The 23,709-nt window shown below is 44.3% G+C and overlaps 1 protein-coding gene and 1 long non-coding RNA gene across 10 annotated transcripts in view; one reads left to right on the forward strand and one right to left on the reverse strand.

The window, feature by feature from the left end:
• Positions 1-18,721, reverse strand: part of LOC125426783 — a 47,445-nt gene extending 28,724 nt beyond the window's left edge. Inside the window, exon 1 of the long non-coding RNA XR_007243577.1 lies at positions 18,498-18,721. This is a non-coding gene — a long non-coding RNA (uncharacterized LOC125426783). The remainder of the gene's footprint in view (positions 1-18,497) is intronic.
• The window catches only part of HHAT (hedgehog acyltransferase), a 226,444-nt gene continuing 221,434 nt past the window's right edge, over positions 18,700-23,709 (forward strand). For 4 of the 9 annotated variants that reach the window (XR_007243560.1, XR_007243571.1, XM_048484794.1 and 1 more), the window contains exons 1-2: positions 19,013-19,607; positions 22,113-22,197. The gene's annotated coding sequence lies outside the window, so the exon portion shown is untranslated. The other 5 variants (XM_048484887.1, XM_048484975.1, XM_048485063.1 and 2 more) reach the window with 5 other exon arrangements.

The following is a 23,709-nucleotide window of genomic DNA, read 5'->3' on the forward strand; positions in this document are numbered from 1 at the left end:
CAGAAAGAAGCGTGAGGCACAGCATGGGACTTGATCTGATTTGAATGCTGGGCAACCCCCACCAGGGGTGCCTCCTGCGCAAACTGTTCCTCCAGCCACTCTGTTGAGTGAACATACGCCCTGTGCCACTGCAGTGGAGCTCCGCCGGACAGTCAGCCTCTTACCGGAGCTCCACTCTGTGTATCTCAACTGCCATGATGCTCAGCTTGGCGGTTGGCCCAGAGGCGTATCTGCTTGATATCATGGGGTACCCAATGTCCCCAGGCGCACAACATCTGGTCACGTGGAGGGCACAAAATCGGCCCCTGATGTGACTGGCGAGTCATGGAGGCTCCCTCCCCTCTGCTCGTGCTGCAACTGCCACCAGCCACAGAACTCAGGAAGCAATAAGGTGAGGTCCCCGTTCGTTTGCTTGTCCATTGGCCTCTTTTTTAGCCTATTTAGAGTTGCCAGGGCTCCGCAGGGGGCAGGGCTCTGCGACCCATGGGGGGACAGCTGGAGGAGGTTTTGTCCCCAGGCACCATTTCCCCTCCATACAGCTCTGGGTCGGCCTCTTGCTGTAGCACTCCTCTCAAGGAGGGACCAGCTCCCTAGCTCCCCCCCAGCCCCATCAGATCAATTCCCATGTGCAAAATCGCCTGAATGGCTATGACAAAGAAGCATGCATTAACATTGTCACCAAATTCTTTAAGGGAGAGGTGGGTGGGCAACTTGCCAGCTGGTCATCTGCATATGGCCAGGACAAAGCCCGGGCTGGCCTTTTATAGACCCGGCCGGCCCTTTTTGATGACATCACCTTAATTTAGTTATTATTATATTTATATATAAATATAATAATATATAAATAAATATAATAAAGGGCTCTGGGTGGTGCACAACAAAACATGGGCATGGATATTAAATTGAATTTTAAAAAAATGTTTGTGCCCAGGAATTCAGAAAGAGGTCCTCCTGACTGTTCCATCAACCAAAGAAGTTGATGGAACCAAAGAAGTCAAAGAAGTTTAAGGCCATCAGCGGCATAGGTCCCTCCGTTCTATGGAGGAGCGCTTACTGGAAATCCCTGATCCAAAAAAGATCCAGCTGGCCTCAACCAAGGCCAGGGCTTTTACTGCCCTGGCCCCTACCTAGTGGAACAGGCTCCCTAAGGAAACCAGGGCCCTGCGGGACCTACAGAGTTTCCACCAGGCTTTTGGCCAGCCGGGATGACCATCAGACCCTCATACCACCTAGGTCTCCCGTGGACGGGAATGGGGTTGGGATAAGTCGCAAACAATTTTAAATTGTTGTTTAAATTCTGTGAATTTTAAATTGTATTAGATTGTTTTATTGTTATATTTATATTTGACATTGATGTACACTGCCCTGAGCCCTCTGGGGGAGGGCGGTCTAAAAATGGAATTAAATAAATAAATAAATATAAATAAGTTAATCTCCTGGGTACATACAAGAGATTCTTTTTTGGTGGCAGCCCCACAATTACGGAATAACCTTTCCAGGGAGATGCTCTTAACCCCATCGCACTTGATCTTAGGAGAAAGTTGAAAACAGCTTAATTTAGGATTGCAGTTGACTAAGGCCGTTTCCGCACGAAGGCGGAAACGGCCGGGTCGGCGTTTATAACGCCGACCCGACGACGCTGGGACCGTCTGCATGGACGGTCCTGGGAACAGCCGGGCAGCCGGCGCCACGGAGCGCCGACGCCCGGCCGACTCGGCATTTCCCCGGGCCTCCGGTCGCGTCGCTGAGGCCTGGGGACACGCCCCCTGCCCCTGCGCGCCTGCTCCAGCGGCGCAGGGCAGGGGGGCGTGTTCCCAGCCTCGGCGACGCACCGGAGGCCCGGGGACAAGGTGAGTGCCGGGTGGGGGAGGCGGCGTGAAGCTGCTGCCGTTCGCTCGGCAGCGGCTTCACTGCGGCGTTTCCCCAAAAAGAGCGCTGGGAAGCGCTCTGGGGAAACGCCAGCTTCAGGCCGGGAGGGCGGCGCGAGGGCGGCACGGCTGCGTTGCAGCTGCGCCCCCCGTGCGAATGGCGGCCTGGAGACGGCGTTTTTACCGTCTCCAGGTCGCCATTCATTGCCCGTGCGGAAACGGCCTTAGTTTTTAAAATTTATTGGCAGTCCTAATTGAGATTTTATGTTTTAATCTTCTATGCATTTTTATCACTTTCCCCCCCTTTACATTGTAAGCTGCCATGTTCTCCAAGGTAGGAAGGCAACTAACAAATGTTTTTAATAAGTTAATAGAGAGACACAAGTAAAGGCAGAAGCAATTGCATGAGCCTGAAACTTAAATGAAATGTGCAAGCCCATGGCTCCTTCATGTGACAGGACACAATCCTGTGTGTGCATCTAGTTTTTTACTCATCTGTGTTTTCTGCTAATGTATTTAAAAAGAAAAGGCTGAGCCCTCCAAATAAAAAGTTGGAATCATTTTTTTCTAGAGAAAGGAGTCCTGTAAGCAAAATAATTCCAGATGTTTGGATCTAGGATTTTCAGAGCCTTTTGTACAGCATGATTAGATGGCATGTTTAAAATGAAACAGCCACAGTTTTAAGAAGGCATCCAAAAATCAGCTGCTCAGCTACACAATGATGCTAACCAGATGTTTCGCTTTTGTCTTTAGATCATTTGCTCAATTCTCAACAGTCATACATGTAATAAGATTCTTTCCAAGCTTATAGTATCACCCTCCCCCCATCTTCGTGTTCACTTTTGCTCTGATACAAAACCCCATCTTCAGGTTCACTTTTGCTACTGGAAAAAAAATCCTAGAGCAATAAGCAATGCCCTATAAAACTATGTACTTTCTTAGTTACAGCAGTTCTTCAAAAATATTATCATAATCCACTGGACTGGTAGTCACTGAAAACAAGGATTTGCGTTGGACTAAGTGGTGGAAAAGGATAACTTTCACAAAGAAGGGATGGTCCTCAAACCCAGACAAGTTAGTGAAACGTTTGCTGCAGAAAAAGCCAAACCAAACAAGAAGCGGGATGTGAAGTGTAGAATGTTATGAAGTTGAATATTTTCCTCTTGGAATTCAGAACATTCCACTTGGGAGCTCCAAAGGGAAGTGCATGTTAAACCTCAACTGCATCATATTTTACTTGGCTACTGAAATAGCTCACAGCTCTTTTATTTTACTTTTCTCCATCTTTTATATTACTTTCCTCTTTTATATTTCTTTTCTCCATCTTCAACTTGGTTTTTTGGTTTTTTTCAAAATTCTCATCAGAACTGGTTAAAAACAAACTTTTTTTGCCTTAATGTAGTTAATTTCACAGACTTAGGCTAACAACAATCCAACTGTACAAGTGGGAACTTACAAGGGCTTGCAGAAAGATCTAATTTCTCCCTCTCTCACTGTTCCCTCTTTCCCTTTCTTGAAAGTCCACAGAGCCTCTCCCTTTTTTCTGCTTCCTTCTCTCTTTCCCACCCAACAGTCAACCTTCCTTTATGTGCACCTCTGCCTCCAACTCCCACCTAGCCTCTGTCTACCCTGTTCACGATAAAGATGGCAGGAGATTTGTGAATTTATCCACCATTTCCTTGACCTAGTGCCTACCTAATTCTGTCCCCAAGGCACTATGGCCCAAGTAAAGCATTCTAGAACAAAGAAGGTCCAAGAAATGGTGGATAACTTCACAAATCTCCTGTCACCTTTATCCTGAACAAGGTATAGGAAAGCTATGGTCCAGTTGTGTAGTACTTAGTCCCTCACTTACATGGCAGAGAACCCTCTAGGACTTAAGGAGGGCACATCACTTTCCTCTGTATACCCTCCCCACATTATTTCTCCTTTCCTTACCCCTGGCAACCTCCATATCCTCTTCAATTGCTCCTTCTCACCTATATACTACCCTACCTCCCATTTGTCATCCATCTTCAGCTATATTTATTATTTATTTACTTCCTGTATATTTTGCCTTTCTCCTCAGTAGAAATCAAAGCAGCTCACTTATGAGAGGGTGCTGATAAATTCTGGGTCCAATCAAGGAAGGAATGACCTAGAACCATGAAATAGCCATGCTATTCCACATATTCACCCAGAAGTTCAACACCCTGGGACATAGTTTCTCAAGTTTATTTAACCCTTCCCAAAAAATCTGACTGGTAGAGACAGCCTTCCTATAGGAGAGAATCTTGTTCTTGGCAGAATAGTTAAAACTCAGCTACACATGCAAAGCAGGAGAAAGAAGAGTGGACAACCAGTGAAGCATTCTCTTGAAGTCCACAAAACAACAACATAAGTAAATGGCATGATGCTATTTATCGTGTGCAGCTTGATCCAGTGTGTGCTTAGTCTGAAGTAAAACACAAACTTTATGTGCAGCATTCATACCCTGCCTCTCCACTCAATAAATAGCACGTTTGGGGAGGTCAATAAGATAAGCAATTAAAATAAATAAAAATGGCACTTATGAAAGGTGATGATATGGGGGTTGCCAGGAGGAGGAAAAGAGGAAATGGGTTGAGGAAAGGGATAGAGGAGAAAATACGGTGCTCAAGTGTTCACTAGCCCAGCAACCAGGTCCACACAACTGGACCATATTTTTCTGGGGTAGAGGTAGTGAGAGAGAAAGAAGAAAAGGAAGCTGAAGATGGGAGGAGGGAGAGAAAAGTAGACTAGCTGGTGGGTGGGAAGAAAAATGCAGGAAAAGGAGAGAGGATATAACGAATTTTAGAGAAGGGAAAGGAAAATGAGATGCCCCTCACAAGTCCTTGAGGGTCCATTACTTGCGTTTATCTAAATATGTAAGTGGTATTCCACTAAATTCCCTTGAATGGATGGGAGTTTATTTCATTTCATTTACTTTAGTTTTGCCTTGTCTTTCTACCCAAAGTGACTTACATTGTTTTCCTCTCCTTCATTTTATCTTTGCAACCCTGTGAGGTAGGTTAAACTGAGTGTGATTTGCATAGTCATCCAGCGATTTTCAATGGCAAACTGGGGATTTAAACCTGGGTCTCCCTGATAATAAATAGTCTGACAATCTAACCACTGTACAACACTGGCTTTCAAACACATTCACTAGAGTGGGGAAACTGGAGAGGGTTTCTGGTGCAGGTTGCTGTTTAAAGATGGATTATGAACCAGGTATAATGTTGAGAACGCTGTGAATGAGCTCCCCTATATATTTTTCCTTTAAAAACCCCAATTTAAGGCTTTCCCACCTCATTTGTCAACTTCAAATGGCTTCAGGGAGCAGTGACTTGTTCTGTTTTGATTGGGATCTCTATATTTGCTCCTATACGACAAACATCAGTTTTGGGGGCCATTTCAGCTCAGTAGAATGATGCAGGTGTCAAGGACAAGCTTAAATAAGAAAAAGGGAGAAACAAAAAAGCAATAAAAGAAAGGCAGGATATAAATGTTGTAAGTAGATTTTTAAAAAAGGAAAACAGTAGCATGAATTGAGACAGGGAGAATATATGGCCAGGAACTTCATAGGTCAGAGTAGCTAAGTTCTCATAATGATTTAAAATAGCCTGTGAAATCCCTGGTTAAGGCCTCTAGAAGCAATAAATTGGTATTATGTGGGAGAAGCAATGAATTTGCCCAGGTTCAAAATATTGCACTTTTGTGCGCATTGGAAAATATGTTTTTTTTTTTTGGGGGGGGGGGGGGATGTGACAGGTATGGCATGCTGTAAGCAAACTGATTTGTTTATAGGTGGCCTAATAAACAGAGGCTCCAGGAAACTTGTCACTTGTTTTCTCTTTCTTCCTTGAGGGGAAAGAAAACAACAGGCTGAGCAGAAATGGGAAAAGTGTTCTTCTGCCTTCACAGGGCAAGACAGTAAGCTGTTCCAGATGAGATCACTGTCAGGATTGATCAATGTACTGACCTACTTAACTTGACAGTGCCTTTTTACCTATAGCAGAATAGTGGCTGACATCAGACTAATAAATATGCATGATTTCTCCCCCTAGCAATTCCTTCCCAAACATATCAGCTGTGTAGATCCCTGTTGCTGCTGCACTGCCTAAAGCTCAGAACACAACCTCTGCTTGAAAACACTCCTTGTATTGTGCAGCCATCTAGTGGGCATGGGGCTTAATTACTAGAAGAGTTTTCTGCTAGGATATTATTGACTCATTCAATTACTCAGGAAACCCCTGTGGCTTTTCTAAGTACTATATCCAATGTGACTCCTGTTTCTAATTTCAGGAAAATGGACAAGGCCATGGACAAGGGTCTGCATCTTCAAAAAGCCACTGCTACAGAGACTTGTAGGATGGGTAAGCTGCAAGCCTCCCTGAGTGGTGGTGCGGATGCTAGTAAAGGCCTGTCCTCCTCAACCTTCACTCGCTCTTCTTTGCTGCCTCAGTGCTCCTGTTCCAGCACCAGCACAACAGCAGACTCCCAGGAAAGGACCAAGCTGGCCATGAGGGTGGTGAGAGCTATTTTACTCCCCTTTCTCCACAGCCAGCTTGCTGCTCCCTGGGTGCTTTGGCAATCTCCTCCTTTTGCCAGAGCTGATGTGCCTCATGCTGATAGTGTGGGAAAGCACAAGAGGGAACCCTTCCTCTCACTCCAGAGGCACAAGAGTTAGCTACAATTCACAATGGTGAGGAGACACAATCCTACATATGCAAAGGTACTTAGGTAATTTAAAAGGTTTTAGTTACTTCTCATATTATTGAATGTGTGTGTTTGGCAGGGTGGCGTACAGGTCATAGAGTAGTCCTGTGGCTCCTCTGTTTGACTGTAATTGCTAATGTGGCTCTCTGCAAGCTGCAGAGTGAACACTTCTGCTGTAAAGAGTATGTGGGAGCTTTTGTGGCTGCTGTTCTGCTCCAAGTTGAACTATTTAGTGAAACAAATGCCAACACATGTCATGGCTGCTCAGGTTTTCCAGTACACTTTTGTGTCTCTCTGTGTTTGAGAAGGCAGTCAGGGAAGTAAGAATTGCCCCACTGTATCAGACCAGTGATCCATCAATTTCAGCATCCTGTGTCACAAAATTGGCTAACCAGTTGCCCTGGAGTGCCAACACACTGGACACAGAGGTCAAAGCCTTTCCCTGATGTTGCCTCCAAGTATTGGTATTCAGAAAGCTATCGTTTCTGCATGTGGACTCCTTTCAGTCACCACTACTAGTAGCCACAGCGACCACAGTTGGTAAATTCCACAATTTAGTGAACTACTTTCTTCTTCATTTGAGCTTGAGGGTGTTTTCCAGTGACCAACTGGGGAGGCAAGACTAAATTAATTCTTTGCTTCCTAGTTGAACACTTCTCCTGCAGTTATTTTCATTTATACTTTTTCCTTTTCTTTTTACTATTACTGTTCTTAGTTTCTCCTCTGCTCCTGAGTTCCTTTCTAATTTTGTCTGGTAGCGTGAGAGGAACACAGCTCTCGGCTTTGAGGCTGCCTGGGTCCTTTCTCTCTCAGAAGCAGTTTTTTTCGGTGACTCCCTCCCACTCAATACTAGGGGAAGAAGAATCATGCCTTGCAGAGGAGATTTTTTTCAACTCTTCCAGAGGTTGCACTGGCAACTTCTGAAACTGCGCAAAAGCCGGTTGGGGCAGGCGTGTCCCCAGAGAGGACTGCCTTGACACACACCGCCGCTGCGGAGCTCTGCCATTAGGCAGTTCCTTCCCATGTGGTTTTTGGCATGAAAGCAAAGTGCCTAAACAAGTGGCGGCTGCCAGCACCAGAGCATGCCCTGAAGTGGCTGAAGGCCTGGTGGTGAGGCACTTGCTGGAGCCATGGAGGCCTGTCTTCAGCTTCAACACCAGTAGGATGCATTTATCTGGAACTAGCTTGCTAAATAAGGATGTTGCTGCATTTATTAAGGGTGCATTTAAGCATAAAGGGCTTTTAATAATGATGCTTCTGTGGAAGAGATATGTCAGGTGGTCACATGGTTGTCAATCTCTATGTTTGTCAGGCACTACAAGCTAAATGTTTTCAGTTTTGCAGATGCAAGTTTTGGTCGTAAGGTGCTTCAGCACATCCTGAGAGAGGATGATGATTTCCACCTGTAATTATTGTGACACTGCTAGGGGAGGTCACCCAGCTAGACGTCCTTGAGCTCAAATAGAGAACGACCATTGGTATTTACCCATGAAGAGTCCTCCTCCTTTGAGCAGTAGAGGACATCTGCCCTCCCAAATCATCATTTTCCTCTCTCATTAACTAGGCAACTGTTCTGTATTGTGTAACTCCTGTATGTTAAACTTCCTAGTTCCCTAATGTTTTCAAGGTTCTTAGAGTTGTCGAAGGCTTTCACAACTGGAATCACTGGGATGTTGTGGGGTTTCTGGGTTGTGTGGCCGTGTTCCAGTAGCATTTTCTCCTGATGTTTTGCCTGCATCTGTGGCTGGCGTCTTCAGAGGATCTGATGGTAGTAAAGCAAGTGGAGTATATATACTTGTGGAATGTCCAGGGTGGGAGAAAGAACCATTTGCATTGGTTAACAAGTGTAAAGGGTGCATTTTGCAAGTGTAATTTGCATGTGTTAAAAGTGTAGGAAAATTCTTTCATGCCAAGAAGGAAACAATCTGACCTAATTACTAGTGTTCGTTAGAACTTGACAATGCCTGACTTGCACAGACTGGGGGTAATATGTGGACTTTCACTTTCTTCCTGTGAGAAGGATATTTGAACAGGCTGTCTTTCTCTTAGGTCTGCACAGGTAGATAATGGAGGTTGGAAGGTATGATGTATTTCTCCCACACTATGAAAAATTATTCCATACTAATAAAAATTCTGTACTGCCCCTCCCATTCAGGCTTAGGGCAGTTTCCAACAAGTCAAATAACAGCTTATCACAGCAATAGACAATCCATTCAATAACAGCAGTATTTACAACAGTTCCTAATAAATATATCAATAATTTAAAATTAAAACCATTTTTCATAATATCCGATGGCGATCACAGTCCAAGTTCACTGGATAAATGATGGATCAATAAAAGATCCCATAAAAATCAATAAAGCAGAACAGATGGAAAATCAAGTGGAGGCTCGGATGGAAGGGGGAGGCCATAGATGTAACTCTCACCACCTCAACCATTCGCCTGGTAGAACAAATCTGTCTTATAGGCCCTGCAGAACTGCATCAAATCCTGCAGAGTCCTGGTCTTCTTCACATGTGTACAAGACTATACATGTGCCTCAAAATTCATGGTTTACAAAGTTAGAGAATTCAGTGGTGCTTACTGTCATGTAACCAGAGCGTAGGGCTGTGTAAATTCTTCCAAAATAAATATGCAAAGAAGGCTGATATGTTTACTCCTCTATGGAAATGATCTCAATGTACCTTATCCTGTCTGCCTGCTATGCATGCTCATGGTTATCTTGTGAAAGGCACAAAACCCTCACGCTCTTCCTCAAATGATGTTCCTATATTTGTACAATGACATTCCAAGCATGTCCCCCCCCAAAAGTTAGGTACATCTAAAATCAATAGAATCCATGTTGTGACAGCTCTGTATTTCCACAAGGACAATCACACACCCTTTCCGTGTGAAAGGCACTAGCAAAGACTGATAAAGAGGCTCTATATAACTGTGAGGCACAGAGCCATTTCAAATGGGAATTCACATTTCTTACTGTTTACAAATGGTATAATACCTTGCCATAGGATTATCATGGGTTTATATTTTCTGAACAAAGCCAGAATCTTTGTAATCCAGAGAACCACATACCAGAGGACTCTTTGGGTTTGTGTTTCTTTGAATAGCATCCTGAGCATCCCACCTTCTCTTTATGCCTTGCAGCAAATGGCCCTTATGGTACCTTCATATCTGCAAGACTGTCTCTCTTGCTATGCTCTGCTATTTCATCTGAGTAGGGCATTCTGCAGGTATCAACCTAGAAATGGGCAAAATCACCAACTGCCCATGCACGACAGCCAACATGACATAGATGTTAAGATTGGCAGACACAAATCTGGAGAACTGGGTTTGTGTCCCCACTCCTCCCCGTGAAGCCTGCTGGGTGATCTTAGGCGATCTTAGTCACAGTTTTCTCAGAGCTCTCTCAGCCACACCAGTTCACAGGTATCTACTCTGGGTAGGGGAGGGTAGTCTGTAAACTGTGAGACTTTTTGAAGGTAGAGAAAAAGCTGGGTATAAAGCTAACTCCTCTTCACCATGTGCCTTCTCCATTGTGGCTGCCACCTTGAGGAGGTCAGGAAAGCTCTGGTCTTCTGCAAAGTATGCAAAACTGAATTAGTAAAGAGGGCTTTTCTATGCAGATAATAGGAAAGCACTGTACAGAATAACTCACAGAGTTATTTGAATACATTATTGGGGACTGTGGCCCATACTACCGTGCAGTTTGCTGAAGGTGAAATTCAACTATATAATTTTGCTTCATTTAATGTGCCATGCTAACATTTGCTTTGCTTCAGTTCTGTTTTTATACTTCTGGTTGGTTCTACAACCCAAATCCTATTTCATTGTTTACTGAATGTCCTATCCTTTTGATTTTATTGATTTACTCTGTGTAATCCTCCTTGAGTCCCAGAGAGGAAGGTAGACTACAAATAATGTAAATAAGTAAAGAACGAAATAAATCCCGCTGTACAATGGAAACAGTGACATGGCTTGGAATAGTTCTTTATATTCTGACAATATTCTGTACTTAAATTATTGTTTTAAAGATACTTTCAGCATCCTGATCCTATATGTAACATCTTTTTTGTTTTTTAAACATGTATATGTCACAGTATCACTTATAGAGTTAAGAACATAAGAACAAGCCAGCTGGATCAGACCAAAGTCCATCTAATCCAGCTCTCTGCTACTCGCAGTGGCCCACCAGGTGCCTTTGGGAGCTCACATGTAGGATGTGAACGCAATGACCTTCTGCGGCTGTTGCTCCCGATCACCTGGTCTGCTAAGGCATTTGCAATCTCAGATCAAGGAGGATCAAGATTGGTAGCCATAAATCGACTTCTCCTCCATAAATCTGTCCAAGCTCCTTTTAAAGCTATCCACGTTAGTGGCCATCACCACCTCCTGTGGCAGCATATTCCAAACACCCATCACACGTTGTGTGAAGAAGTGTTTCCTTTTATTAGTCCTAATTCTTCCCCCCAGCATTTTCAATGAATGCCCCCTGGTTCTAGTATTGTGAGAAAGAGAGAAAAATTTCTCTCTGTCAACATTTTCTACCCCATGCATAATTTTATAGACTTCAATCATATCCCCCCTCAGCCGCCTCCTCTCCAAACTAAAGAGTCCCAAACGCTGCAGCCTCTCCTCATAGGGAAGGTGCTCCAGTCCCTCAATCATCCTTGTTGCCCTTCTCTGCACTTTTTCTATCTCCTCAATATCCTTTTTGAGATGCGGCGACCAGAACTGGACACAGTACTCCAAGTGCGGTCAGCATCTAATTGCTTTTATATAAGGGCATGACAATCTTTGCAGTTTTATTATCAATTCCTTTTCTAATGATCCCCAGCATAGAGTTTGCCTTTTTTACAGCTGCCATGCATTGAGTTGACATTCCCATGGAACTATCAACTAAGACGCTTCTAAATCCCTTTCCTGGTCTGTGACTGATAGCACTGACCCATGTAGCGTGTATGTGAAGTTTGGATTTTTTGCCCCTATGTGCATCACTTTACATTTTGCTACATTGAACAGCATTTGCCATTTCTGGGCCCACTCACCTAATTTATCAAGGTCCGCTTGGAGCTCTTCGCAATCCTTTGTGCTTCTCACCACCCTACATAATTTGGTATCATCTGCAAACTTGGCCACCATGCTACCCACCCCTACTTCCAGGTCATTTATGAATAGGTTAAAGAGCACTGGTCCCAAAACGGATCCTTGGGGGACACCACTCCCGACATCTCTCCATTGTGAGAACTTCCCATTTACACCCACTCTTTGTTTCCTGTTTCTCAACCAGTTTTTAATCCATAGGAGGACTTCCCTCTTATTCCTTCATTGCTGAGTTTTCTCAACAGTCTCTGGTGAGGAACTTTGTCAAAAGCCTTTTGGAAATCCAAGTAGACAATGTCCACTGGTTCCCCCTTATCCACATGTCTGTTTACACCCTCAAAGAACTCTAGTAAGTTTGTAAGACAGGATTTGTCTCTGCAAAAGCCATGCTGACTCTTTCTCAGCAGGTCTTGCTTTTCTACATGTTTTATAATTTTATCTTTAATGATAGATTCTACTAATTTACCAGGAACAGATGTCAAACTGTTCTTAAAGATTGGTGTGACATTGGCCATCTTCCAGTCTTCAGGGATGGAGCCTGATTTCAGGGATAAGTTGCATATTAAAGTGAGAAGATCAGCAATTTCATGCTTGAGCTCTTTAAGAACTCTTGGGTGAATGCAATCTGGGCCAGGGGATTTGGTAACATTTAGTTTATCAATGGCTGCCAGAACTTCTTCCTTGTCTACCACTATCTTCGGCTAGTTCCGGATCTCTTCCTACAGTTTGGTTCAGGTGCAGGAATGTTCCTCACCTCCTCTTGGGTGAAGACAGATGCAAGAATTCATTCAGGTTCTCTGCACTTCCCTGCCATCTTTAGCACACCCTTTGTTCCTTTGTCATCTAACGGGCCTACCGCTTCCCCTTGCTGGCTTCCTGCTTTTGATGTACTTGACTAACTGTTGGTTGCTTTTCTTGATGTTCGCAGCCATGCCTCATAATCCTTTTTTTTTTGCCCCTTACAGCTAACTTGCTTCTTTGCTGCCACCATTTGTGTTCCCTCTCATATTCCTTCATCAGCCAAACTGACTTCCATTTTCTAAAAGACATTTTCTTTTTTTCTGATAATTTCTCAACCTCTCTTGTTAACCATGGTGGCTTTCTTTGGACTGGGTGCTGCCTTTTCTAACCTTGTGGAACACATTCCAGCTGAGCTTTTCTTACTGTGTTCTTAAATCACCTCCCAGCATCCTTGCAGTTTTGACTCTCTTGATTTTCCCTTTCAGCCTCACACTATCCTCATCTTTGAGAAATTTCCTCTTCTGAAGGCTTAATGTAACTACATTAGTAGTTGCCACTTGTTCGCATGCTGAGATACTGAATCTGACAGTATTGTGGTCGCTGTTCCCTATCGGCTCAACAACACTGACTTCCTGCACCAGGTCCTGGGCCCCACATAGAATTAGAACTCGGATCACTCCTCTCCCCTGGTTGGTTCCACAACCATCTGCTCTAAGCCACAGCCATTTAGCATATCCAGGAATGCTCTCTCCTTCATGACCTGAACATGCATTTTTCCAGTTTATATGGGGATAGTTAAAATCACCCATTACCACTACATTTTTGTTTTTGTTGGCCTCTCTAATTTCTTTTTCCATCTCAGAATCCTCTTGTGCACTTTGGTCAGCGGGACGATAATATATTCCTAATATTAAACTGTCCTTCACCCCTGGTATTGATATCCACAGTGATTCTGTAGGGGAACCAGCTCCCCTTGCATTGTCTATTTTATGTGATACTATGCTCTCTTTGATGTAAAGGGCAACTCCACCCCCAATGCGCCCTGTCCTATCCTTCCTATAGAACCTGTAGCCTGGTATAACAGCATCCCACTGGTTCTCCTCATTCCACCATGTCTCTGTAATGCCCACTATATCAAAGTCCTCCTTCAAAACTCTGTACTCTAGCTCCCCCATTTTAGGTCGAATGCTTCTACTATTAGCATAGAGACACCTGTATACCCTGTCTCTGTCCTTAACCTGGGATTTATGTGCTTTACCCTCAAGTCTTTTGTAGACACTGTCCCTTGTCACATGCACATTGACATGTTACCTTGAAACCAGAGGCGTACTGGGGGGGAAATGATGCCTGAGGCAACATCTGCTCCTGGCGCCACCCCTCCCACACACCACCACCCCTGTGGCTGCATCCCATTCATGCCCCACTTACCTTAGCTGATGGCGGTGGTCCCGGGCAGCCTGGCAGGTCCGGGCCTGGCCAAGGCGTGTTCATGGCCTGGCCCTGCCAGGCTGCTCCTTTAACTGGAGGAGCCTCCACCAACTGAAGGAGCAGCCAGGTGGGGTCGGGCTTAGGGGCATGTGGTGGCCTTGTGGCAGGCTCCTGGCCTGGCTGCTCCTTCAGTAGCAGCCATGGGCACACCTTGGCCCAGCCCTGCGGGCTGAAGGAGCAGCCTGGCGGGGTAGGGCTGAGAGGTGCATGGCGAGCTTGTGGCAGTCTCCTGGCCTGGCTGCTCCTAAAGCAGCAGCCGTGGGCTACCCCTCAGACCAGCCCCATAGGCTGAAGGCAGAACCAGGCCGAGTGGTGGCTGGGGGGCCTGGTGGGGCACAGCCGAGGGGCACGTGGTGGGCTTGTGGCAGGCTCCTGGCCTGACTGCACCTGAAGGAGCAGCTGCGGGCTGCTCCTTAGCCCTGCCCCACCAGGCTGCTCCTTCAGCTGGCAGAGAAGCCTGTCATGAGCCAAAGCCTGGCTGCTGCACAGGTAAGGGGCAGCCAGAGGGACGATCGGCCTGCCTGTCGCCTGCTGGGCCCAAGGTGAGGGGCAGCTGGCTGGCTGGCAGCCGAGGGGCTGAGAGGCAGGTGGTTCCCACTCCCCCCGAAGGAGCCTGGCTGCAGCTGAGCACACCAGGCATGGTGTTTAGGCAGTGAAAGAGGGGGGAAGGAGGAGGGGTGTGTGGGGGATTTTCCACCCCCACGTGACTAAATGGCCGGTGCCCATGGACATGTGACTCCACATGACCCCATGACCGGTACACCCCTTCTTGTAACACATACTGTCAGCATTTTTAAGTTTCATTTGTCCAGCAGAGAAACAACATAAGTTGTTAGCAAATTTCCTGGGACACAAACTCAAAAACATATTCATGACTCAGTATCACATATGCTCTGATCTTATGGCTGTAATTAGAAATAAGGCCTACACAGTTGAAGAACATACTGCCAATACCTGTACATAGAATTACAATTTAAATATTCCTTAAATGCTCTCTTATACTCACAGATATTACTCATCCCATCATACAAATGAAGTATTTTCTACTCTTTTAATGGGGATATGGTTTAAATGGGAATGCTAAACCTTTTTAGTGGTTTTGCTGAATTAATTTACAATAATTGTGTACACAGCAGGAGGAAATTTTTTTTGAAGGGGTAAGCTGAGGGTAGGCTCCTGGATAGCCCCAAGCTAGTCTGACCTCATGTCACATCAACACATGGGCAGCTAAAGGTGTTACACAAAGCCCATATTTATGTAGATACTGGTCTCTGGTTTCAGTTGCAAACTGAACATGCACTGACTCTTACAAACTTACAAGTATTATGTACCCTGTAACATGTGAACAGGACTAGAGGCCTGTGTTTTAAGGATACTGTGTGTGCAAGCTGCAGGCCAGAAGCGTATTTGCCTGGACGTCCCCCGCAATTTGGTCATGTAGGGGGCGCAAAAATTTCAGGTTCGTTTGTGGGTTTTTTTGTGTTTTTTTGTGTTTTTTCATTTTATGGCTGGCAAGGGGTGCAGTTTTTAGGCTAGCACAGGGGTCTGCAACCTGCGGCCCTCCAGTTGTTCACGGACTACAAATCCCATCAGCCCCTACCAGCATGGCCAATTGGTTGCAGACTCCTAGTTGCAGACTCCTGGGCTAGCAGTACCAAAACTTCAGGGTATCATCAGGTGACACTCCTGATGATACCAGCCAAGTTTGGTGAGGTTTGTTTCAGGGGGTCCAAAGTTATGGACCCCCAAAGGGGGCACCCCTTCCCTCATTGTTTCCAATTGGAACTAATAGTAGATGGGGCTACCCTTTTGAGGGTCCATATCTTTGGACCCCCTGAACCAAACTTAACTAAACCTGGGTGGTATCATCAGGATAGTCTCCTACTGATACCATCCAACTTTGGTGAATATTGGTTCAGGGGGTCCAAAGCTATGGGCCCCCAAAAGTTGCGCCCCTTCCCCATTGTTTCCAATGGGAACTTATAGTAGATGGGGCTACCCTTTTGAGGGTCCATAACTTTGGACCCCCTGACCCAAACTTCACTAAAATTAGGTGGCATCATCAGGATAGTCTCCTGGTGATACCACCCAGGTTTGGTGAGGTTTGGTTCAGGGAGCCCAAAGCTATGGACCCTCAAAATGGGTGCTCAATCCCCCATCCAATGGGAGCTAATAGTGGATGGGGCTACCCTTTTAAGGGCCCATAACGCTGAACCAAAATTCACCAAACATGGGTGGTATCATCAGGAGAGTCTCCAGAAAATAGCCTGAAATTTTGGTACTGCTAGCTTAAGGATTGCTCCCCTTGCATGCACCCTCAATTTTTCCCCAGATTCTCCCTTTAACTCCATCCCCATCCTTGTGGATTTAAAGGGAGAATCTGGGCTCCCTAGATCAGTGGTTCTCAACCTTCCTAATGCTGCAGCCCTTTAATACGGTTCCTCATGTTGTGGTGACTCCCAACTCGAACATTTATCCATTTTACAGATGGAGAACACTGATGCAGAGAGTGTTAGGTGACCCCTGTGAAAGGGTCGTTCAACCCCCAAAAGGGTCGCAACCCACAGGTTGAGAACCGCTGCGCTAGATTAAAAAAACATTGAAAGTATTGTCGAAGGCTTTCAAGGCCAGATTCAACTGGTTGTTGTGGGTTTTACAGGCTGTGTGGTCACTGTCTGGTAGATCTTGTTCCTTACGTTTTGCCTGCATCTGGGGCTGGCAGGTGTATCACAGAGAGAAGTCTGTGTATCACAGGTGTATCACAGAGAGATCCCAGATTCTCCCTTAAAGGTAGATTTAAAAGGAGAATCTGGGATCTCTAGTCTAAACAACATTGAAAGTGATGCTGTTTCAGATTGGTTCCCCCCCCCCCCCCCCCAAAAAAAAAGCATCACTTTCGATGTTGTTTAAACTAGGGAGCCCTGGGTATGCAGATTTGTGAGTTGGGGCATTCTATAATGTGATTGTGACTTTGAGATGACCTGGTGCAAACAAATCATTCTTTTGTTGTGGGGGGGGGGTGGCCGCCCAAACAGGAGGGGGGACTCAGATTTTGCCCCGAACTCCATTTTCCATAGCTATGCCTCTGGGAGAGAGCTATGTATATTTTGCTGGAAATGTGTGTGTGTGTGTGTGTGGGTGATTTGTGAGAGGTGATGCTGACATTTGTTTGGTAAATATTTTGCTGGGGGTGATTTGTGAGAGATTTACATGCTTAATACCCACTTGCACTGCCTTGGAGCTGTTTCTCAGGCTAACAACCTCCCTCATAGGGTTGGTGTGAGGACAAAATTAGGAAAGAGAGTTGGTGGGGAGACAGCCATGTATGTTTTGCTGGGGTGGGAGGTGTTTTGTGAGCTGGTGCAAAAAATCATTGTTTGGTCGTGGTGGAGGAGGATGGTCACCCATTCCGGGGGGGGGGGGGCAGCAAACTCAGGTTTTGTCCCCGGGCTCCAGTTTGCCTAGATAGACCTCTGCTGAAGGCTACAGATTTTTCACAAATACATATGACATTGTCTGATACTACATCAGGTTATTGATTCTCCTGTCTAGTTTAGAAATGCCTCTCTGATAGACAACCCTTCTCCAATAGTAAGATTTTTTTATAATGAGGCCGGTGATTAAATCTCAGATCTTTTACATTTAGAGAACTAACTCTACTGCTCAGCCACTGCCCGATTACAGATATTGGAAGGGTAAAGCAAACTGGATAGTCCAGGCAAACCCCATCTTGTCAGATCTTGTAAACTGGGCTGGGTCAGCCCTGGCCAGTACTTAGACATAGACACTGGCAAACCATCTTTTGCTATGAAAACCCTACTGGTTGCCATATGTTGACTACAACTTGAAAATTAAAAAAGGAGACAAAAAGAGAACAGGGAAATGATACCCTCCCACAGACATACACCATTATTTGTATACTTCTATACTGCCTTTTGGGCACATCTACCCCTAATTTTATTTAATATAAATTGTCTTTATATGATACATTTGCATTTATAAAACAAAGCTATCGATATCTAATCTATTATTGCCCTTGCTAAAAAAGGTAGCTTGCACTTCTCTGCCCCAAAATTTCAAAGCTAGGAACCTCTGCAGGTGGATCCTATAAACGTTTACCCAGAAAGTGCTCCAAAAGGGGTGTCAAACATGTAGCCTAGGGTGTCAAACATCCAGCCCCTTGAAAGGGCTTATCAGGTCCATGAGCCCACTGAGGCATGAACCCTGCCCCTTGCTCCCAATCTGGCCTGGCAAGCCTGCTGAATGCTCACCAGTCCAGGCACCCACCCCACTCCCTATGTGGCCTGGCAAGCCACCCCTCCCCCCCCCGCCACTTTGGACTGGTAAGCCTGCTGTGGGATCACCAATTGAACCAGCCATTTCCCCCACCCCCGCCAGTTCCGACTATCACCCACAGTATTGATCTGGCCTGCCAAGTTTAATGCAGGTTCACCTGCTCATGCAGCCAAACTCATTCCCCAGTGCTGATCTGGGATGGTGAGACTGCTACGAGCTTGCCAGCTGGGAAGCCCTCAGCAGCCCAGAGTGGGGTGAGTACCTGGATAGGCCAGCCTGCAAACGACTCACCAAGCCAGACTGGGAGCAGAGCGGGGTGGGTGCCTGGATTGGTGAGCCCGCAGAGGGGTGGAATGGGTGCCTGGATTAGCTAGCCTGAAGAGGGATCAGGTGGGTGACTGGACTGGGCAGCCTGCAGCGGACTCGCCAAGCCATATCAGAAGCGGGGTGAGCCGGTGGGGTCGGCTTCCTGGACAGGCGATCCTGCAGCGGGCGGTGGAGCAGCAGCAGTAAATTGGGCCGGAGCCGGAAACGAGGAGGGACGGCCCAAGCTGCGTAAGGAGTCGGGTGGCGCTTGCTCCCTTGCAGGTTGGTGCTTTTCTTTGTTCCGCCGAATGAGCCCTGCATTGCTCCACGGGCTGCGAAAGGAAAGCGTGGGGAGGTCGGAATAAAGGAGGAAGTTGAGCAGAGGAGAACCATCCTTATTCCGGCAGAAAATGCAAAATGCTCCTTTGGCGGGGGGAAGGAAATTCCTGAGGCTGCTCCAGAAAACTTTGTAGATAACTCGGGGCGGCGTGGGGGGGGGGGGGGGGAGCGGGGAGAGAACATTGCAGTGGCATTTTATGGATTTATTTAAAGCTAGAGTTTAGCATTGGGACCTATTACGGTTTGGATATACAATCTCAAATACATTTTAAGAATTAGCGTGTTTCTAATTGTGTACAAAAAGGAAAAACAGCCAAGTGCCAGTACTGTGGATTCGTCGTGTCATTAGTTTTGACCGTGTTTTTAATTCAGTTGTTAGTAACAGGCTTCCCCAACCCCCCAGGCTTCTTTGGAGAATGTGCAGAGTGCTTTTTCCTCCTGTAAACGTTCAGAATTAGGTTCACCCAGTGGACAAAATTTCACCCGAAGAAGTTTACTGTTTGTGTTTGGTGTTTTTATTTTACTTCTTATATAGCTGTGAAAAACAAAACATTGTAGCCCTTGGGAGCAGAAGCAGCACTCTGCATGGATTCGGACACCCTGTCGTCCTTAAAAAAGGTGTGTTCTGTGAATGAGCCTCTTAGGTACTGGAGGAAAGAGAAAAATGTTTATGCCCTATACAGGAAGATATTCTCAGATATACAGAACCTGAGGTTCCAGGATAGTTTCTACAGAAATGTTGGCCATCAAAGGTGAAAACCTCTCTTTTAAATGTTTCATATTTTTTGAATTTGTTGATCCACTGGTAATTTAATTAGCTTCTTAAGATCCCAGGGCTTAATTAAAAAGTCTTGTTTTGTTGGAAAAGGCTAAGTTTTCCAGTATCATCTGAATACCAGAATAACAGCAGTTATAATAGTCATTACTAACTTTTGGTATTGTGTAGATATGAGAATTCTGAATCCAAAGATATCTCTTTCTTAAATGCATCAGAAGTTCTACCACTTAAGTGATTTTTATGTTCCTCCAGGAAACTCTGAGAAGTGTATATGATTTTCCCTTCCCCTGTTTTATCCTAATAAAAGCCCAGTGAAGCTGAGAGCAGATACCAGGCCTACATAGCAAAGTAGGAATTTAAACTCTTGTCTACCCAGAATGTCAATCACATCATACCGGTAGTTGTCTACCATTATTACCCTCAGCAAACCTAATTTTTCTACTTGAGTGCAGCTAAATTTCAACATATGAAAGTGGGCTAAGGTTGAAGAACTTTCAATATCGACTTCACCCACTGAATTTTCCCCACAAAACAGAAGAAAAAGGTTCTTTAACACACTAGTCTAAATAACACCCTAACATCTGATTGTGCAAAAAGGGGAAAGTCTTTATTTCCATTGCTTGCACATGTGGGAAGCAATGTCTGAGCAGTATAAGCAGATACATCTGTCAGTGCTTCTGATATGCATGAAGGGCCTCTGCCAAAGCCTTCCTTGATGTTCAGCCTTGAAAACATGTGATAAAGCAGAATTTTACTGCATATACAATGCTCCATGGCACCTGCCCACCTCTGTGTTTGCCCCCCCCTGTTGGGGGAGGAGCCATTTATGCCAGAGGCAGGGGTGTATCTACACAAAATAGTACCCAGGACAAACACTGGAGAATTCTCCCCATCTGCATATGCACCCCTATTTGCCAAGCAGGATCCTGGCTTTGCAAAGGTAGGGGGGAGCCCAGGAAGATACTGGGGGCAGGGACAAGGTCAGAGAGAGCACCCCTTCCCTGGCCTTATCCCCACCCACAGTTTCCTCCCAGCCGCTTTCCTGGAACTAAGTGAAACATAACTGAACTTAAAGCAAACTGTTTGGGCTTCTTATTTTGCAACAATGGGGGGCGGGGGGGGAACTGGTCCACATTTCTCTCTCCACTTCTGCCACTGCATAAGAAACCTGAACAGTTTGCTTTAAGTTTAATTATATTTAACTTAGTTCCATGTGAGCGGGCAGTCCAGGAGAAGTCTGTTACCTGCTCTGTTTCAGTATCACATTGCAATAGAATTATATATATATATTTCCATACAAATGTATGAAATGTATTTGTGAGCATTAGTTGTTCCAAATTCATTTTCCTCCTTAGTTGGCTTTCCCTTGCAGCTAGCTGTATGTTTCTTTAATCTTGTCACCATTTGACGGTGTAAAAGCCGTTGGATATTTTTTCCTTCTTTAACTGTTTCAAAGTTTTTATTTTTCCTTGATTATCAATCATATTCTCATAGGTTATAAGGTCAGATGTCCTTATGGTTCTTTTACAGTAGGCATCAAATGGAAATATCAGTGGTGATATTGGAGGGCTATTTTACTTCTGCACTGATACTAGATTCTTATTAAACCATCTTTCAAAACATGTTTCCTGTCTTGGATTTAAATTGTCTTTAATCATTTCTTAATCCATAGATAATTTGCAGACCTTCTTTTGCATCTATTATTTCCAATTTTACTGTCGTTTTGTTGGAATCAGTAATCTAGTCTGTCAATCAAACTAATATGGCTGCTTGACAGTACAGCTTTATATTTGGTACTGCTAATCCACCTCTATTTTAAATCTTAATCTTGACTTTTATCCACTCCAGATAAAGCTGTTACGGTAATCATTCTCCACCATTCTTTTAAAGTTTTTTCTTCTATATACATTTATAACATTTGAAATGGGAAAGATAGCTTTAGTAATGAATTCATTTTAATTATGAAGATTCTTCCTAATCACGAAACTCTTTGCAAATCTTCTTTGTCCAGACTTTTTGATAGTTGTCCTTAAAAAGTGTATTGTTCTGTCCTGCTGGATAAATTCCTAAACATTATTGTGTTTTTCTGGCTATATCACATTCTGTTTTTTCTACTTTTGTTTACTTCTGTTTTTGTTGCTGATATCAACATCACTTTTGTCTTCTTTTTATTCTGTTTATATCCAGAGAATGTTTGAAATCTTTTTATGTGGTCCAATGATAAATTAGCGAAGTTTTTGGTTTTGTTGCTAATATTGTGTTATAGTCTGTGTAGCTTTCCATTTTTTGTACTCTTTGTCAACTTTTATTTTGAAAAAAAATATTTCAATTTATAGAATAAATAAATTAGGTGATTTTGGGCAACCTTGCCATTTGACTCAACTATTTTGTTTCATCAGATTGATATTTTTTCCATAATTAGGAGCCAATGACTTACCTTGAAATTTAGAAATATTTGACTTGTTCTGTTCCTTTGCAGAACTTGTGGGGATTTTAAAAAATGGCTTTTGTTCGATTGTTCCCCTGCTGTTTCTTAGGATCTACAGCTCTCCTGCCTGGTGAAGGTAACTGTTATTTGAACCATATAGAAACTTGGTCTTGGAACTATCTTTACAGAGTCAATCCATCTCACTTTATAGAGTCAATCCATTTGTCTTTTCCAGTGACTCTTGCCTTCTCATATATGGTAACAGTCTCTGCAAATAATTTTCAGATTCTCTATACTCCCCGATATATTTTAGTGTTCTGCTGAATAGTAGAAGTTGTGTCATTTGTTGTCCTTGAAGTGGCAAGCACTGTGCAATCGATGCTGTGTGATCTGTGCTCCACAGTGTTACTGAGTGGTTACCTGCCAATGCCTGCAGTTGAAAGTTCACCCACCTACAGTCCCTGTCTTTTAAATATGCAGTGTGGACCACACTGGAAACCACTGACCCTCAGGTCTGCTGGCCCTCCCCCCTGCAGCCATGGTGCTGGCCAAAAGGGAAGGGGCAGAGCTGAAGAAAACAACATGAATTGCTTGGCTGTAACTAGTGACAGGCACAATTACCCTGATTCCTCTCCCTCTCCATCTCCTCTTCATCACAACCGCTGCTTCAGTTTATGACTGAGTGCTGAATTTCCAGTGACCAAATATTATAGTTTTGTTTTAGTATACTGTAATGTACTTCCATCAGAATCTCTGCCATGGGCAAAGATGGGAATATTTCAGAAGGTATAATTATTGTTTTTAATAGTATGTATTATAAGCCACTTTGAGCTATAATTGGAAGAGTGGAGTATAATTTATAATGAAATACATGCATAAATTAAAATAACAGGAGCACAAGTATTATATCTTACCCTTTTTCATCCAGCAGGAAAAACAGTGACCTTGGTTTAGATAAGCATGTGTAGAGATTTACATGCGCACTGAGACTTCTTACTTTTCATAGTCACTATCCTAGAGATGTGAAGACCTGAGAAAAAAATGCAGATTAAAGTTTTTACAGTTTTTTTTCCAGTGAGAAAATTTGGGGAATACTGGGTAAAAAAACACAGTTTTATATGAAATATGTTCTCTCTTGGAATGAGTGAAATGCTTTTGAAGACAAAGTTTATTCGCTCAAAATGTATAGTGTGAACATTTTAATGTAAGATAATCTTCATTAGATAATAATAATTTGTGTGTATACTGCATATGCAGTATATTTATTGATAAAATTTGACAGATTTTGTCTAGAATTCATATGCTTTAATGTATATGATGATAGCACAATATCGAAGAATGCAGCATTTTCAATGTTAAAAAATTTAGCACAGCATTGAAATATGCTGCCTGCTCTGTTGTGACTATAATTCTGCTTGTAATAAACAAGCAGAGCAATCTGGTGGGGGTGGGAGTTGTTGAGCAAAGCTGGGGCCTTCGTAGACATGCTGTGCTACGGCCAGCAAGCCAAAAGTGACACTTCCCTGCGAAGAAGAAGGGTTTATATCCCTTCTTTCTCTCCCAGTGGCGTAACTAGGCAAACTGGAGCCCTGGGCAAAACCTGAGTTTGATGCCCTCCAGGGGCGTGCCTGGTGCAGCGTGCCCCCCC

The sequence above is a fragment of the Sphaerodactylus townsendi genome, linkage group LG01 (genome assembly GCF_021028975.2).
Source record: "Sphaerodactylus townsendi isolate TG3544 linkage group LG01, MPM_Stown_v2.3, whole genome shotgun sequence".
Taxonomy (NCBI): Eukaryota; Metazoa; Chordata; class Lepidosauria; order Squamata; family Sphaerodactylidae; genus Sphaerodactylus; species Sphaerodactylus townsendi.